The 16,947-nt window shown below is 45.3% G+C and overlaps 1 protein-coding gene across 3 annotated transcripts in view; it reads left to right on the forward strand.

Annotated features, from left to right (window-relative positions):
• Positions 1-16,947, forward strand: part of LOC125453462 (rho guanine nucleotide exchange factor 17-like) — a 457,467-nt gene that overhangs the window by 56,050 nt on the left and 384,470 nt on the right. The gene's annotated exons all lie outside the window — the stretch shown is intronic.

Genomic DNA, 16,947 nt, shown 5'->3' on the forward strand with positions numbered 1-16,947 from the left:
ACATCATCAGTGCATTCGATGAGCCCTCCAGCTTTCTGCACTTTTTGATAAGATCATGACTGACCCTTTACCTCAGCTCCACCTTTCCCATCCTGTTCCATGTTTCTTGATTATTTTAATGTCCAGACATCTATCAATCTTCGTTGTGAATAAGCTCAATGACTGAGTATTGATAACCTTCTGGGAATAGAGACTACATTTGTGGGGACCAAGAAGTCCAGAGACCCCTGGATATAAAAGCATGTATAGGATTGCAAGGGAAAGAAACGGAAGCTTATTTCTGACACCAAGGACTCACAGCCGCGAAATCCTTACAGGAATACAGGAAGTGTAAGTTAGTTTAAAAAAAAAGACATAAGAGAATAAACAGTGGTCATGGATGAAACATTGGTGAGTAAAGGGTAAGAGGATAACCAGGGCAAATGGGACCCATTAGGGACCAAAGAGGGGAAACTGTGTGTAGAGCCTGAGATGTAGGTGAGGTTTCAAATGAATATTTTGCATCAGCATTCACTATAAAGGACTATGTAGGTCTAGAAATCTGATGTACTTGAACAAATTAGCATTGAGAGAGAGGAGGTTTTAGTGGATTTAAAAGTGAATAAATTCTTAAGTCCAGATGAAATGGATCCTAGTCTACTGTGGGAGGCAAGGGAGGAGATTGCAATGGCTCTGAGATTAATTTTCTAAACCTGTCTGGTGAGAGGCAGGTTCCCAAGGACTGGAGAACATCTAACGTGGTAGCAATTTTTAAGAAGGATGGTAGTGATATGCCAACAAGCCATAGAGCAGTGAATTTGACATCAGTTGTCAAGAAACTATTCACAAAAAAGCATTCTGAGGGACACATTTGGAAATTGAAGGATTTGTCAAGGATAGTCAGCATGGTTTTGCCAGGGGAGATCATGTGTAACAAAACAGTTTGAATTTTTCAAGGGGGCGACTAGGTATGTAGGTGAGGGTAATGCAGTTGATGTAGTCAACATGGACTTCATAAGGCTGTTGACAATGTGCTGCATGGGAGAGAATCATCAAAGAGCCGAGAGCTAATGGGATTCAGGCAATTTGGACAAATTGGATCCAAAATTGGCTTAGTAACATGAATCAGAGGATAATGGTCAAAAGTTGTTTTTTTTTGTAATTGGAAGCTTGTGTCTAGTGCCATGTTGCAGGGTTTGGACCTGGGTCCCTTGCTGTTGGTAGTGTACAGTAATAATCTAGATATGAATGTAGTGAGTTAGTAGATGACATAGAAACTGGTGGTGTAGTGAGTAGTGAGGAGGAAAGCCTTGGAGAGCAGGATGATACAGATGGCTCTTCAGATGGGCAGAACGGTCACAAATGGAATTTAAACCTGAAAAGTGTGAGGTGATGTAATTGGGAGGACTAACAAGGCAAGGGAATGGATGATGGGGGGAAATACAAAAGATCTGAGGGAACTTGGTGCGCATGCCCGTCGATGCTTGAAGTTAGCAAGACAGAAAGTTAGAGATAACAAGGAGTAGAGCTGGATGAACGCAGTGGGCCAAACAGCATCTTAGGAGCAGGAGAGCTGACATTTCGGGCCTAGACCCTTCTTCAGAAATGGGAGAAGGGAAGGGGGTTCTGAAATAAATGGGGAGAGAGGGGGAGGCGGATTGAAGATGGATAGAGGAGAAGATAGATGAAGAGGAGACAGACATGTCAAAGCGGAGGGGATGGAGGCAGTAAATTTGAGTGTTGGCAGGGAGTTAGTGAGGGGATAGGTCAGACCAGGGAGGATGGACAGGTCAAGGGGGCGAGATGAGGTTAGTAGGTAGGAGATGGGGGTGGGGTTTGAGGTGGGAGGAGGGGATAGGTGGGAGGAAGGACAGGTTAGGGAGACAGGGACAAGCTGAGCTGGTTTTAGGATGTGGTAGGGGGAGGGGAGATTTTGAAGCTTGTGAAGTCATCTAGAAATTCACCTAGAATGCACCTCCTCCCACTTCCTGCAAAAATGTTATCCCCTATTCCCAATTCCTTCGCCTCCGCCGCGTCTGCTCCCACGATGAGGCATTCCGCTCCCGTACATCTCCGGTCTCCTCGTTTTTCAAGGACCGCAACTTCCGCCCCCTCAGTGGTCGAGAACGCCCTTGACCGCGTCTCCTGCATTTCCCGGAACTCATCCCTCACACCCCCTCCCCGCATTAACAACCAAAACAGAATCCCCCTCATCCTCACGTACCATCCCACCAACCTCCGGATCCAAAGCATCATCCTCCGACATTTCCAATTGCTGTTTGCAATCCGACCCCACCACCAAAGACATTTTTCCCTCCCCACACTTAGAACATAGAACATAGAATATTACAGCACAGTACAGGCCCTTCAGCCCTCGATGTTGTGCCGACCTGTCATACCGATCTGAAGCCCATCTAACCTACACTATTCCATGTACGTCCATATGCTTGTCCAATGACGACTTAAATGTACCTAAAGTTGGCGAATCTACTACCGTTGCAGGCAGAGCATTCCATTCCCTTACTACTCTCTGAGTAAAGAAACCACCTCTGACATCTGTCCTCTATCTTTCACCCCTCAATTTAAAGCTATGCCCCCTCGTGCTCGCCGTCACCATCCTGCTTTCTGGAGAGACCACTCTCTCTGTGACTCCCTTGTTCGCTCCGCACTCCCCTCCAACCCCTCCACACCTGGCACTTTTCCCTGCAACCGCAGGAAGTGCTGCACCTGCCCCACACCTCCTTCCTCACACCCATCTCAGGGCCCAAGAAGACTTTCCACATCAAGCAGATGTTCACCTGCACATCTGCTAATGTAATATACTGCATCTGCTGGTCACATTGTGGCCTCTTCTACATTGGAAAAACCAAGCAGAGGCTTGGGGACTGCTTTGCAGAACACCTACGCTCGGTTCGCAACGAACAACTGCACCTCCCAGTCACGAACCATTTCAACTCCCCCTCCCATTCCTCAGCTGACATGTACATCCTGGGCCTCCTGCAGTGCCACAATGATGCCACCTGAAGGTTGCAGGAACAGCAACTCATATTCCGCTTGGGAACCCTGCAGCCCAATGGTATCAATGTGAACTTCCCCAGCTTCAAAATCTCCCCTTCCCCCACTTCATCCCAAAACCAGCCCAGTTCTTCCCCTCCCCCAACTGCATCATAAAACCAGCCCAGCTTGTCCCCGCCTCCTTAACCTGTCCTTCCTTCCAACTATTCCCACCTCCTACCCAAAGCCCCACCCCATCTCCTATCTACTAACCTCATCCCGCCCCCTTGACCTGTCCATCCTCCCTGGACTGACCTACCTCATCCCTACCTCCTCACCTACACTTACCTTTACTGAGTCTAACTCTGCCTCTTTGACCTGTCTGTCTCCTCTCCACCTATCTTCTCCGCTATCCATCTTCTATCCGCCTCCCTCTCTCTCCCTATTTATTTCAGAACTCCCTTCCCTCCCCCATTTCTGAAGAAGGGTCTTGGCCCGAAACATCAGCTTTCCTGGTCCTCTGATGCTGCCTGGCCTGCTGTGTTCATCCACCTCTCTACCTTGTTATCTCAGATTCTCCAGCATCTGTAGTTCCTGCTATGTCTAAGACAGAAAGTTAAATTGGTTCAGAAGACAAATGGGATATTTACTTTGATTAGTCAAGACATTGAATACAAGAGCTGGAAGATTATGATTGAAACTGCATATAATGTAAGTTAGGCTACATTTTGACTACTATAACACTATAGGAAGGATGTGATTGGGGTAGAGAAGGTGCAGAGGAGATTCACCATGATGTTGCCTAGGCTCAAGCATTTCTGCTACGAAGACAGACTAGATAGATATGTGGGGGTGTTTTCCTTAGTGAGGAGAAGGTTGGAGGGGATCCTAATTGACGTGTAAAAATTATGAGGGTAGGTAGGAAGACACCTTTCAGTTTGAAGAGGGATCAGTAGCCAAGGGTACAGACTTAAGACAAAGGACAGGACATTCAGAGGGGATTTAGGGAGGGATCTTCTCATCCAGAGGATGACGGATATCTAGAACTCAGTGACTGAAAGGGTATTGGAGATAGGAAATGTCACAACATTTCAGAATTATTTAGATGTATACTTGAAATGCCACAAAATTTAAGCCTTCAGGCCAAGTGCTGGAGAATGGGATTAGAATAGATAGGAACAAAAGGAACACAAGAAAGGTCACCAGACCCAAAACGTTAACTCTGATTTCTCTTCACAGATGCTGGCAGACATGCTGAGCTTTTCCAGCAACTTCTGTTTTTCTTTCTGATTTACAGCATCTGGAGTTCTTCCGATCTTTATTTGGAATAGATAGGCACTAATTTACTGGAGTGGACACGATGGGCTGAAGAGCTTCTTTCCGTGCTGTGAAACTCTGTAACTCTGTGACTCCAGACTATGTAGGTGTGGTCACATGAAAGCCCTCTGTCATTGGAACAAGTCTTCCTACTCTTGGAACACTTGCAAAAAAGGCTAATGTTACCATTTGCTTTCTCAATTGCTTACTGTGACTGCATTTAAATGCGGTGTGATTTGTGTATAAAGATATCAAAACCACACCGAATACTACCACTAGTAGAATTAATATAACAAAAGAATCCTAGTGTTATTTCTCCCTCATTTAATATCTTCTGATATTGCTGAATGATACTGGGAATAGAGTCACAGAAGTTTACAGCATGGAAACAGGTCCTTGGTCCAACTTGTCCATGCCAGCCAGTTTTCACTATTAATCTAGTCCCTGTTTTTAAATATGGGCCAGTCCCTCAGCTGAATGGAGGTGCTTCATGTATGAACTCAGACAACGGGCGACCAGATCATTGGACCAGTTCTGTCCTTTTGTATGAATCAGGAGCAGGAACTCTGGCTTCTGTTTTACTCTTCCAAATCTGAGGTGCTGAGGTCAGTGAGCCCCACATCATTATAGCTGTACTCAGCGAAGCAGACAAAACTTGGATTTTCACTAAATTTAATAGAACACCAATTCAGCTCTGCACTGAAGACCCACTCATCTAGTATATTACTCTGCTAATACCATACCATGGCTGGATAAGCATAAGTGTTCTGTATACTCAAATCTCTGATTAAAGTAGGTGAGGAGCTGGCAAACATCTTTTGCGTAGGCATATGCCTTCACATTTTGGCACAAATCTTAACTTTAAATGAGTTTCAACCTGGAAAAAGGTTGGAAAAGGGTTAGTGTTGTTGATAAAAGCTGATGAAGCTATGGAAATGAATTTCACAGCATGTTTGGTGCCAAACAGGGGAAAAAGGCTTTCCAGCTAATGGGTTTAAACTTGTACAAATGCAGAATGCTAAAGGTAAGTAGCATTTTTAAAGGATTTAGAGATAAATAGGTTTGATATAACTATCTTTGAATGCCTTGAGGCAGTATTATTGTTGCAGCCAGAAATCTGTGGGAATTGGTGTCAAAATCCTCAAAGGTTTTGACCTCAAATCCGGAGAAATCCATGTGACTGTAAAAGTATTGGAGTCAAGACTGAAACCTGCATTTTACTGCAAGCAATTTATGACAATTAAAATGCTCGAGAACTTTGAACTGAAGAGGTCACATTACCAACGTTAATTTAGAATTCTGTTTCAGGTTTTTAATATCCAATTCTTTTCAGTTTCAAAGGGGAAAAATCATGACACTTTCCCCGGCCTCACACTGAGGGGTATTCTGTTCATCAGACCATGAGGTAAATCGAAGTAATCAAATACCTGACTGATTGGGACTCAACCTCTTACAATTTCTCATCTTCTAAACTTCACTGGGAGTCAAGATCATAGCTGTTGTCTACCACCTGGAATCATAGAATCCCTACAGTGTGGAAAGAAGCCATTCGCCCCTTCAACTCTGCACTGGCCCTCCAAAGATCTTCCCACCCAGTACCCCTGCCCCCATTTCCTGTAACCCTGCTTTTCCCATGGCTTGTCAGCACATCCCTCAAACACTATGGACAATTTACTATGGCCAATCCAACTAGCCTGCACATCTTTGGACTGTGGGAGGAAATCAGAGCAGCTGGAAGAAACGCCTGCAGACGTGAGGAGAATGTGTAAATTCCACACAGACAGTTGCCTGAAGATGGAAACCCAGGCCCCTAGCTCTGTGAGGCAGTAATGCCAACCACTGAGCGATTGTGCCTCCCCTCTAATGTAGTAGGGTCCAAAAGTGCTTTAAGGACCTGAAGGCACAGTGCCTATTGTGGTATGTAGGAATTGGAGTAGGCTATTTGCCCCCTTGGGTGAGTGAGCTCATAGCTGCTGTGCCATCTCACTCCATTTTCTTACTCATGCCCCATATCCTTTAATACCTATGGCTAACAAGAATCCAGCAATCTTATTGCAAAAATTAAAACTGAGGAAGTGGGATTTTCACCACCAGCCGGGTTTGGAGGAATGTCAAGTTTTTAGAGGTTTGTGGTGCTGGGAATGGTTACAAAGGGTTACAGCTGCGACAGGAGGAGTGTGCTGACATTCAAGCCCTCCAGCCACACTATTAGTATAGATGTGTTGATTCAATTACCAAGCTGGCCAGTTTCTTCTCTCTTGTACTACTGGCCAGAATAAAAGAAATGCCCATCAGATTTTTTTTAATAAACCCGAAATAACCCATTTATTATAAACTAAATCTTTTCTCAAAGCAGATAGCAAACTCTAGTTAACACCTAAGGAAACAATCCAGATCAAAACGATGTTCCCTCAATCACAGATACACACGTGCATACACACAGAACAAAAAAGACACTTGTCTGCAGAATGATGGATTTTTTTTAGAAAAGTAGGGCTAAAAGGGGAAAAACAAACTCTATGGCCTGAACATCTGGAAACAGAGGATAAAATGTAGCATCTTCTTGAGCCCAATGGATTTCTTGTTGACGAAGCTGAAATGCAGACAGCCATAGATTTATGATAAATGTCCAGTTCTGATTCCAATCAACCTGGTTTCAAGTTGTTGGAGATTAGTCACAGCCCCTTTCACTTCAGGTTTTATAAAATAGACATAAGTACTGGTATTTGCAAACTCTCTCAGATACCCTGGAACTTTTCAAGAGAAACAGGATTTCAGGAGAGAGGCTTGCAGCTTCATGGCATGTGGAAAACAGAATGTGAGACCAGACTATTAGCAACTATTAGCCTGTATGTGTCTGAAAGCCAGGTTTTTCCAGTTATTAAGGTAACTCTATCTCTTATCTCTTCAAAAGCTGTACTAGACTGTTCATCCAAAGTAACGCGATGTTTGGTAAACAGCAGATAAAGTACTGCAGACGTTAAACTGTAAGATTCATTTCCAAGAATACACATGGTAAAAACACTTTTCAAGCCAGACAATATCCGTAAAAATCAAAATCTTCCGGTTGTTTCCAGATGGATCCTAAATACAAATATTTTCCGGATACAGAGATATGGAAGATTGTGACTTCAATATCAAAGTGTTCAGACTGAACACCATTGTAGTTCAGCGAACATGGGTGATGTGTGAACAGGACTTGTTGTGATTTCGTACTTGGGCAATATTACACCTCCAATATCAGGACGACTGCCTCTCACGCTGCAGTGATAGACAATCAGACCATTTAGAAGTGCTCAAAGCCACTCTCCTGTTCCCTATATCTGGCTGTACATTCATTTTCTTTCCAATTGCTGAGCTGCTTTGCTCTGTTTGACAATCTAGTGGTGGACTGGCATGCAGAGTAGCAGGATCATATCACCAGGTGGCTTTGTGGAAGAACTACTGCGTTATCATTTACAAACAAAAACTAAATTTACCATGAAATCCTTGACTTAAGGAAAAATATATAAAATCATGCTACAAAAATAGTGTACGTTCTGTACAAATTGATCTGGTATCTTTTCTGTGTCTCTCTATCTCAGCCTAATAATGTCCAAATTTGTGCAGTTTAAAAAGAAATCTGCAAAGAATGAAGGAAAATCATATGCTCCCTTCCTCCATTTTGAAACAATAGCCCTGCAAATTTCTAATGACTTTTAACTCCGCTGTTTTCGAGTTTATCATGGGTATATAATCTAGCCTGACCCCCGAATGCAGTGGTAGGGGATACACTTGTCAATCAGATGATATTTTAAACCAAGGCATTGTTTGTTCACCTAAGTAGGTGTAAAATAGCTCAGTGTTTTTTAAAGCCAGGGGTTACTGCTGTTGTCCTAACCAATATTTATCCTTCAGTCAACATGACAGATTATCTGGGCTTTTCATTTTTTTTGGAGCTTGCTGTGTACAGGTTGTCTGCTGTGTTTCCTGCATTTTAACAATGAATATGTATAAAGAGTACGTCATTGATGGAAAAACACTTCAGGTAGTTTTGAAAGGTGCTATATAAATGTACGTCTTTTTTGCTTAGATCTTTGATATTCTCTGCAGTGGCTCCTGAGTTTGGATTAAGTTTTTTTTTGTTTTGTGAAGATGTTTATGGTCCTGGTGTGATTGTTAGTTGCAGTTCTGCCACAAGAAAGCTCTGTAAATGTTGTAAGAGGGATCATATTTATTAAAAAATGGGATTGTGTACAAGGGATGTGGTGATGGTGGTGGTGGCAGGTAGGTAACTCGGGTAACGTGGAACTAAATCTGTGACTTACATGACTTAATATTGGCAAGTGGTTTCTCTGACAGAAAACCTGATGCACAGCCTGTTATAGTTTAATTATTTGAATGAGATTCCTGAACTATTACAGATTTGATTTTTCCTTTTCATAATTGTAAGTATGATCTGCCAACCAGCAGCTGCCCAACTACTTATAGGCTCTTCCCAAATATTCCTTATAAAGCATTGGGCTATCTGGGTGTTTATAGGCTTTCTAGTAACCATGGTGAAAGATGTATGAGGAATTTAGGAGCCTAACTAAATTGTGGATGGTTATAGACTCTATAAATAGACTGTTTTGAGTTGTGTCCCTGGGAAACAGGCAGTGTCCAAGAAACAAACTTTGTCCATCAGAGGTGCTTCTGCGAGAGAGAGGCTTTCTGTAAAAGATGGTCCCCTTATTAGGACGATGTTCTGGTGTTGTGCTGAACACAAAAATGCGCAAGAGTAAAGTTAATAAAAATGGTATGTTGTGTCTTTTTGTTAAACGTTGCACTGGATGACAGTTTCCGAAGCTGCTGTTTTGTGCTGAGGAAACTTGCATGAGCCATTCTTGATGCAACAGTGCTGCAATTCTCATTGTTGAGGTTGAGTTCTGGTCTTGGCTGTTTAATCTTTGCATCTGGCTTGCTTCTCCCAAGGGAAGAGACAACCTGCTCCAAGGTCTGCGCCAGTCACATTGTTCAGTGCTGGATATGTGGGACCAGCCTGTTGTGATGGTTTCTCTGCCTTCTATCCCAGAAAGGCCCTGAGCCATCTCTGTGAAGAGACCGTTCTTGTGCAAATGCAGGTGTTGTGTGTAGGCAAACCATTCATAAGGATGGCGATGAGTTCAGTCCTATGACTAAAAACAAGAACAAAGAAAATGGCTGAGTAAGCTCATTAGGTTGCACCAGAAAGTTCATGGACGTTGACACTGGGTGGAATCTCATCAGACTCTGAGTGCTATGGGCTATGGTGAGGTAAGTGGTCTAATTGGGTGAGATGTTCAGTGAAGCAGATTGTCGCTTGTCTCATGTGTATACTGAGATTCTCACCAGGTAGCAGCAAATTCCAAATTGATGCTTGTTGTTGCTTGTTTAATGCCTTAATAACAGCCTAACTCGCCACCAGTCACAATCTTACCAGTCTCACCATATAAACCAAGAGTTAATTCTTGGTTGGTTCAACTTGCCGTTTGCTCCATAAGGCCTCCATGTTGGACACTGGGCACCAGCATCTCAGCATGGTCTATGAACATTAGCCACATTCACCCTCTGTCAACAGGCATTGTCATCTGATATGCAGTAGCCTCTATGAACTGTCGAGACATATCTCTGATCCATTTAATGCACTTCACTAATTCACTTCAGGTAACATTGACAAATATTAGTGTAATGCTGCAGAAAGTACACTGTGCTGAGGGGCATACACCCAGCTCATTGCCTAAGACCAGGTTACATCTTTGAGCTAACAAAGTGTGGAGCTGGATGAACACAGCAGGCCAAGCAGCATCTTAGGAGCACAAAAGCTGACGTTTCGGGCCTAGACCTTCTTGGCCTGCTGTGTTCATCCAGCTTCACACTTTGTTATCTCGGATTCTCCAGCATCTGCAGTTCCCATTATCTCTATATCTTTGGGCTCTTTGCTTGCATTCGTAACGCTCACTCACTCTAACCCAACCTGGATATTCACAGCATCCCTGCCTTGCCATGCGTTTTTGTGCATTGTGTACCAGGCTCCCATTTACCACTGTCTTGCTGTGTTATTTAGTGTGGACAGAAACCCAGGAGGCTTGCCACAGTTGTCATCAGCTCATTGTCCAGTGAAGAGGTAATTCCAGCACTGCAGGTCAAGAGCAATGGCCGATACCAGTCCAGGCCCTGCTGGGGGTGGATCAGAGTCAGGATTTTCTGCTGATAAGGGGTGAGGAACCAGATGACAGGCAGCTCTCAACCAGTTTTGACTCTTTCTGTCCTATTGTGAGCTATTTTCTTATGGAATGAGAGAGAGGGACATATGCAGGAAAATAAATGTTGGTGGCACAGCTATTACTGCTGAGTCAATGGTGGGTTTTCCTGAGTGAGTGTGTGGGCAGCATAGATGGCGTGCGGGGTTAGTGGTGTCACAGGTTGTGGTGGGTGAGGTGAACAGAGAAAGATGGTGCAGACAGCAGTGAAAGTGGCAGAACATCAGGCTTAGGGGAGTAGGAGAGATGGAGTGAGAGTGGGGGATCTGTACGTGGGCAAAGTGGAGAAAGACATTGACCTTTACTCATAGAATCCCTACAGTGTGGAAGCAGGCCCTTTGGCCCAACAAGTCCATGCTGACACTCGGAGCATCCCATCCAGACCCACCCCTCTATGACCCACCTAATCTACACCCCCCTGAACATTACAGGAAATGTAGCATGGCCAATCCACCTAGCCTGCACATCTTCAGACTGTGCGAGGAAACGGGAGCACCTGGAGGAAACCCACGCAGACACAGGGAGAATGTGCAGACTCCACTCAGACAGTCACCTGAGGGTGGAATCAAATCTAGGCCCCTGACACTGTCAGGCAACAGTGTTAACCACTGAGCCACCATGCCTTCTTCCTAGAGTGCAAGGCATTTCAGAAGACGGTTGAGACTGCACTCACCTAAGTAGCAACCTTGGACAAGGCTGACATAATCAGGCCTTGTAACCTCCACTGCTCATCCTGGAGTCAGAGGAGGTCCCATCATCACATCACCCTGACAACAGCCTGCCTCCAAAGTCGGACCCCATTTACCCTATATGCTTGGTCAGGAAACATGCAGGGTAGCTCTGGACTGGGAGTGCTTGTCTGGGTGAAAAACCGCTAAGGCCTTTTAAATGTGGCACCAGCGCCAAAGATGTCTGTCAACTCTGAGATCTGCAGGGGGCGCGGAGTTGCTATGGGAGCAAGATGAGCGCAGATGCGGCAATCGATTGTGATACTCAGCATAAGGGCTGAAACATCAATTCATGTGGTGAATTTGGTCAGATAACTCGCTTGGCCTCATGATGTGGATTAATCCACCGAATTCAACATGACTCACTCTACGCTGGAAATCCATAAGCTTCAGCTCTGTTTCTCGCTGTAGATGCTATCTGACCTGTGCTGATTTTTTTCCAACATTTTTGAATTTGTTCTTATTTCAGATTTCCGTAGAGTTTTGCTTCAGTGTTATCGATCAACTGAAGTCCTACTCTTGTGGGTTGGACTAACTAGCTAGATACTTGGATTGAGAAATCCTTCTAATTTTGGCACTCTCACACCACACCCCATTGTTCTCAGCCTAAGGAGGATTAGACCAGTTGTAGTACCCTTCCTACCTCCCTCGGCAAGACCAGCTAACCAAACAAGAACTGGGAATTGGACCTGGCATTCTATTTTTGTGTCATCTACAAATTTAACAACCATGTCCCCGTTCCAAGTATTTGCGTCCCTGGCTTCTCTGGTTCAGCCTTGTGAATCCTTATACAGTCTTGGAAATTTCAGGTATTTCACTTCAGACTCAGCTTTCAAATGGAACCAAACAAATTCCACAAGTTTTCTTCCTAACTTAGATTGTGTTTATGATACCAGCACAGTCAGATCAGGACCTAGCTCCAGCACTAGGTATTACCTGCAGTTGAATGTGTGTGTCAAATCGCTTGTACACGGATAAGCATTTGGACTAGAGCATGTATCAAAATCGCACCTACAAGTGTCCCAGTTCCAGCCACAAATAGTGCTAGAATGGAGTCTGTATGTCGGGATTATTTCTAATATTGTGTACAATTGTAGCAAAATTGCCTTGTGACAAAACAAAGTACATAATCTTCCCTTCAGTGTCTATCATGATCTGTGGTTATGTGGTAAACACAGAAACATTCCACTCTTACTGTGGAAGAATGGATAGAGACAACAGTAGATGAGGGCTGGAAGTCCTTTGTTTCGCTTATCCAAATTGGCTATTGGGAATTTCATTTGGCTCTTATAAGATTTCTTTTGTAGCTATCCACAGATTTCTCTCAATTTCTAAACTCACGTTAAATCTAATCTTAAGGAAGATGATGACTTAGAGGTATTATCGCTGGAATGTTAATTCAGAAACTCAACTACTATTCTGGGGTAGTATGGCGCACTGACCTCTACATCGCCGAGGCCAAACTCCAACTCTCCCACACCACCTCCTATCGCCCCCTCGATCATGAACCCACCCCCGAGCATCAAACCATCATCTCCAACACCATTCATGACCTCATCACCTCAGGGGACCTCCCACCCACAGCCTCCAACCTCATTGTTCCCCAACCCCGCACGGCCCGTTTCTATCTCCTTCCCAAAATCCACAAACCTGCCTGCCTGGTCGACCAATTATCTCAGCCTGTTCCTGCCCCACCATCTCATCTCCACCTATCTGGACTCCATTTTCTCCCCTTTGGTCCAGGAACTCCCCACCTATGTCCGTGACACCACCCACGCCCTCCACCTCTTCCAGGACTTCCAATTCCCTGGCCCCCAACACCTCATTTTCACCATGGACCTCCAGTCCCTATACACCTGTATTCCGCATGCAGATGGCCTCAAGGTCCTCCGCTTCTTCCTGTCCCGCAGGCCCGACCAGTCCCCCTCCACCGACACCCTCATCCGCCTAGCCGAACTCGTCCTCACCCTCAACAACTTCTCTTTCGATTCCTCCCACTTCCTACAGACAAAGTGGGTGGCCATGGGCACCCGCATGGGCCCCAGCTATGCCTGCCTCTTTGTAGGTTATGTGGAACAGTCCCTCTTCCGCACCTACACAGGCCCCAAACCCCACCTCTTCCTCCGTTACATTGATGACTGTATCGGCGCCGCCTCTTGCTCCCCAGAGGAGCTCGAACAGCTCATCCACTTCACCAACACCTTCCACCCCAACCTTCAGTTCACCTGGGCCATCTCCAGCACATCCCTCACCTTCCTGGATCTCTCAGTCTCCATCTCAAGCAACCAGCTTGTAACTGATGTCCATTTCAAGCCCACCAACTCCCACAGCTAGCTAGAATACACCTCCTCCCACCCACCCTCCTGCAAAAATTCCATCCCCTATTCCCAATTCCTCCGCCTCCGCCGCATCTGGTCCCACGATGAGGCATTCCACTCCCGCACATCCCAGATGTCCAAGTTCTTTAAGGACCACAACGTCCCCCCCACAGTGGTCGAGAACACCATTGACTGCGTCTCCCGCATTTCCCGCAACACATCCCTCACACCGCGCCTCCGCCACAACCGCCCAAAGAGGATCCCCCTCGTTCTCACACACCACCCCACCAACCTCCGGATACAACGCATCATCCTCTAACACTTCCGCCATCTACAATCCGACCCCACCACCCAAGACATTTTTCCATCCCCACTCTTGTCTGCTTTCTGGAGAGACCACTCTCTCCGTGACTCCCTTGTTCGCTCCACACTGCCCTCCAACCCCACCACACCTGGCACCTTCCCCTGCAACCGCAGGAAATGCCACACTTGTCCCCCACACCTCCTCCCTCACCCCTATCCCAGGCCCCAAGATGACTTTCCATATTAAGCAGAGGTTCACCTGCACATCTGCCAATGTGGTATACTGCATCCATTGTACCCGGTGTGGCTTCCTCTACATTGGGGAAACCAAGCGGAGGCTTGGGGACCGCTTTGCAGAACACCTCCGCTCGGTTCGCAATAAACAACTGCACCTCCCAGTCGCAAACCATTTCAACTCCCCCTCCCATTCTTTAGATGACATGTCCATCGTGGGCCTCCTGCTGTGCCACAATGCCACCCGAAGGTTGCAGGAATAGCAACTCATATTCCGCTTGGGAACCCTGCAGCCTAATGGTATCAATGTGGACTTCACCAGCTTCAAAATCTCCCCTTCCCCCACCGCATCCCAAAACCAGCCCAGTTTGTCCCCTCCCCCCACTGCACCACACAACCAGCCCAGCTCTTCCCCTCCACCCACTGCATCCCAAAACCAGTCCAGCCTGTCTCTGCCTCCCTAACCTGCTCTTCCTCTCACCCATCCCTTCCTCCCACCCCAAGCCGCACCTCCATCTCCTACCTACTAACCTCATCCCACCTCCTTGACCTGTCTGTCTTCCCTGGACTGACCTATCCCCTCCCCACCACCCCACCTATACTCTCCTCTCCACCTATCTTCTTTTCTCTCCATCTTCGGTCCACTCCCCCTCTCTCCCTATTTATCCCAGAACCCACACTCCACACCCCCTCTCTGATGAAGGGTCCAGGCCTGAAACGTCAGCTTTTGTGCTCTTGAGATGCTGCTTGGCCTGCTGTGTTCATCCAGCTTCACACTTTATTATCTACTATTCTGGGGACCTGGGTTCAAATTCTACCATGGCTGATGGCGCAACATGGTTTCAATATGTAAATAAAAATGCAATTAAGAATCTACTCATGACCATGAAACCATTGCTAGTTCTTTTTCAAAAAATTGGTAATCAGGTTCCTTCAGGGAAGAAAATCTGACATCCTCACCTCGCCTGGCCTACATGTAACTCCAGACCCACAGAATGTGGTTGACTTTCAACTGCCGTCAGAAATGACCTAGCAAACCACTCTGTTCAAGGGCAATTAGGGACAGACAATAAACGCTAGCCTGCCAGCCAATGCCCAAGGCCCTCGAGTGAATAAAACAAAGTATCATTTGGTATCTTCACAGAACAAGAGATTTGTTATTGACACAGAAGGAGGCTATTCGGTCCATCGTATCTGCATGAACTCTTCAAGTGAGCATGATTAGCAAGTGCCAATCTCTTGATATCAGGAGGTATCAATGTTATTATCAGCTCAGTAGTTTCACATTCATTGTCAAAAAATTGAAAACCAGTTATTCCATATTTGTGCTCTGCCTGTGCTTCTGGAAAATGTGCAATATTATAGAGAGGATAAGTTTTTCTTTAGCCCAGCACCACAGGACAATTTTTGACATGGTTTCTAGTGGTCATCAATTGGGATTGTTTGGCTCCATTGTTATCCCCACTAGTTAGTTGCTCTTTTCTAGCCAAATGTGATTTGAATAAAAATGGAGGTTACATTATTTTTTTTAAGAAATGTATTCCTTCATGGTATGTGGGCATTACAGGTGAGGCCAGCATTTGCTGTCTATCCTTAATCACAGTGTGGCTGGTTAGGCCACTTGAGAGGGCAGTTAAAAGTCAACCACATTGCAGTGGCTCTGGAGTCACATGTTGGCCAATTCAATCAAGGCCAGACGATTTCCTTCCTGGATGGACACTTGTGAACCGGATAGGTTTTTGCAGTCATGGTTATTATGGCTGAGATAGCTTTATGTTCCAGGGGTTACAAAGTGATTTCAAATTCTGAGCTGTAGTGATTTGAACACATGTTCCCCAGAGCATTAACCTGTGGTTCTGGATTTCAAGGACCTAAAACATTACTACAATGTTACTGTTTCCCCCTCAAAGAATGTTTGTTATTTAATAGAATAATTTCACTGGAACAACATTATCAGCAACACAGCCTTGCTACTTGTCACAATCTTTGGTTACACTTTTCTGTCAACATTTGCCGTTGAGGATTCTTGTGTTAGCATTGCCCATTCAGTTTTGCCATATTGGGAATGATTTAAAATGAGCCCATGGGGCAATGTTTTCATGCTCAGGGTGGTGCATTTATGGAATGAACTGCTAGAGGAAGTGATAGAGGCTGGTATAATTACAACATTTAAAAGGCATCTGGAAGGGTACATGAATGGGAAGGATTTAGGGGTATATGGGCCAAATGCTGGCAAATGGGACTATATTAATTTAGGATGTCTGGTCAGCATGGACGAGTTGGATCGAAGGGTCTGTTTCAGTGCTGTGCATCTCTATGACTATTTTACAACAGTCGTTGGCTCGATCTGTGTTTGTACCTTTTCAGACACTTTTCTTCCCTTTTGGGAAATAGGGGTAAACTGTTGGAAGGAATATGAGGCTGATTAGCAACCGGTTGAAGCTTGTCATGAATGCTGGTTCCATGGTAAACTAGTCATGGAGTGGGACTTGAACCTGGATTCTCCTCAATTCAAGGCAGGGGTGCTACCAACTGAGCCTCAGGACCTCAGTCTGTCTGGTAATTGTGCGTAGTAGGTTACTGATGTCCGTTTTAAATCTGGGCAATGAGAAATGAGTCTGGTGAGCTGTCAACTGCAGTTTCCATCTTGAGTTAAAAAGCTGTTCATGTCAGTGTGGAGACCAGAGCCTGATCATTAGGTGAGGTGGAAAGCGAATTGTGACAGTGTGAGGGGAGGGGAAGGAATGAAGGACATGTGGACCCACCCCATGAAACCTGGGGTTACAGGTGCCCTACTGAATATAACCACAACTT

The sequence above is a fragment of the Stegostoma tigrinum genome, chromosome 6 (assembly GCF_030684315.1).
Source record: "Stegostoma tigrinum isolate sSteTig4 chromosome 6, sSteTig4.hap1, whole genome shotgun sequence".
NCBI classification, from domain to species: Eukaryota; Metazoa; Chordata; class Chondrichthyes; order Orectolobiformes; family Stegostomatidae; genus Stegostoma; species Stegostoma tigrinum.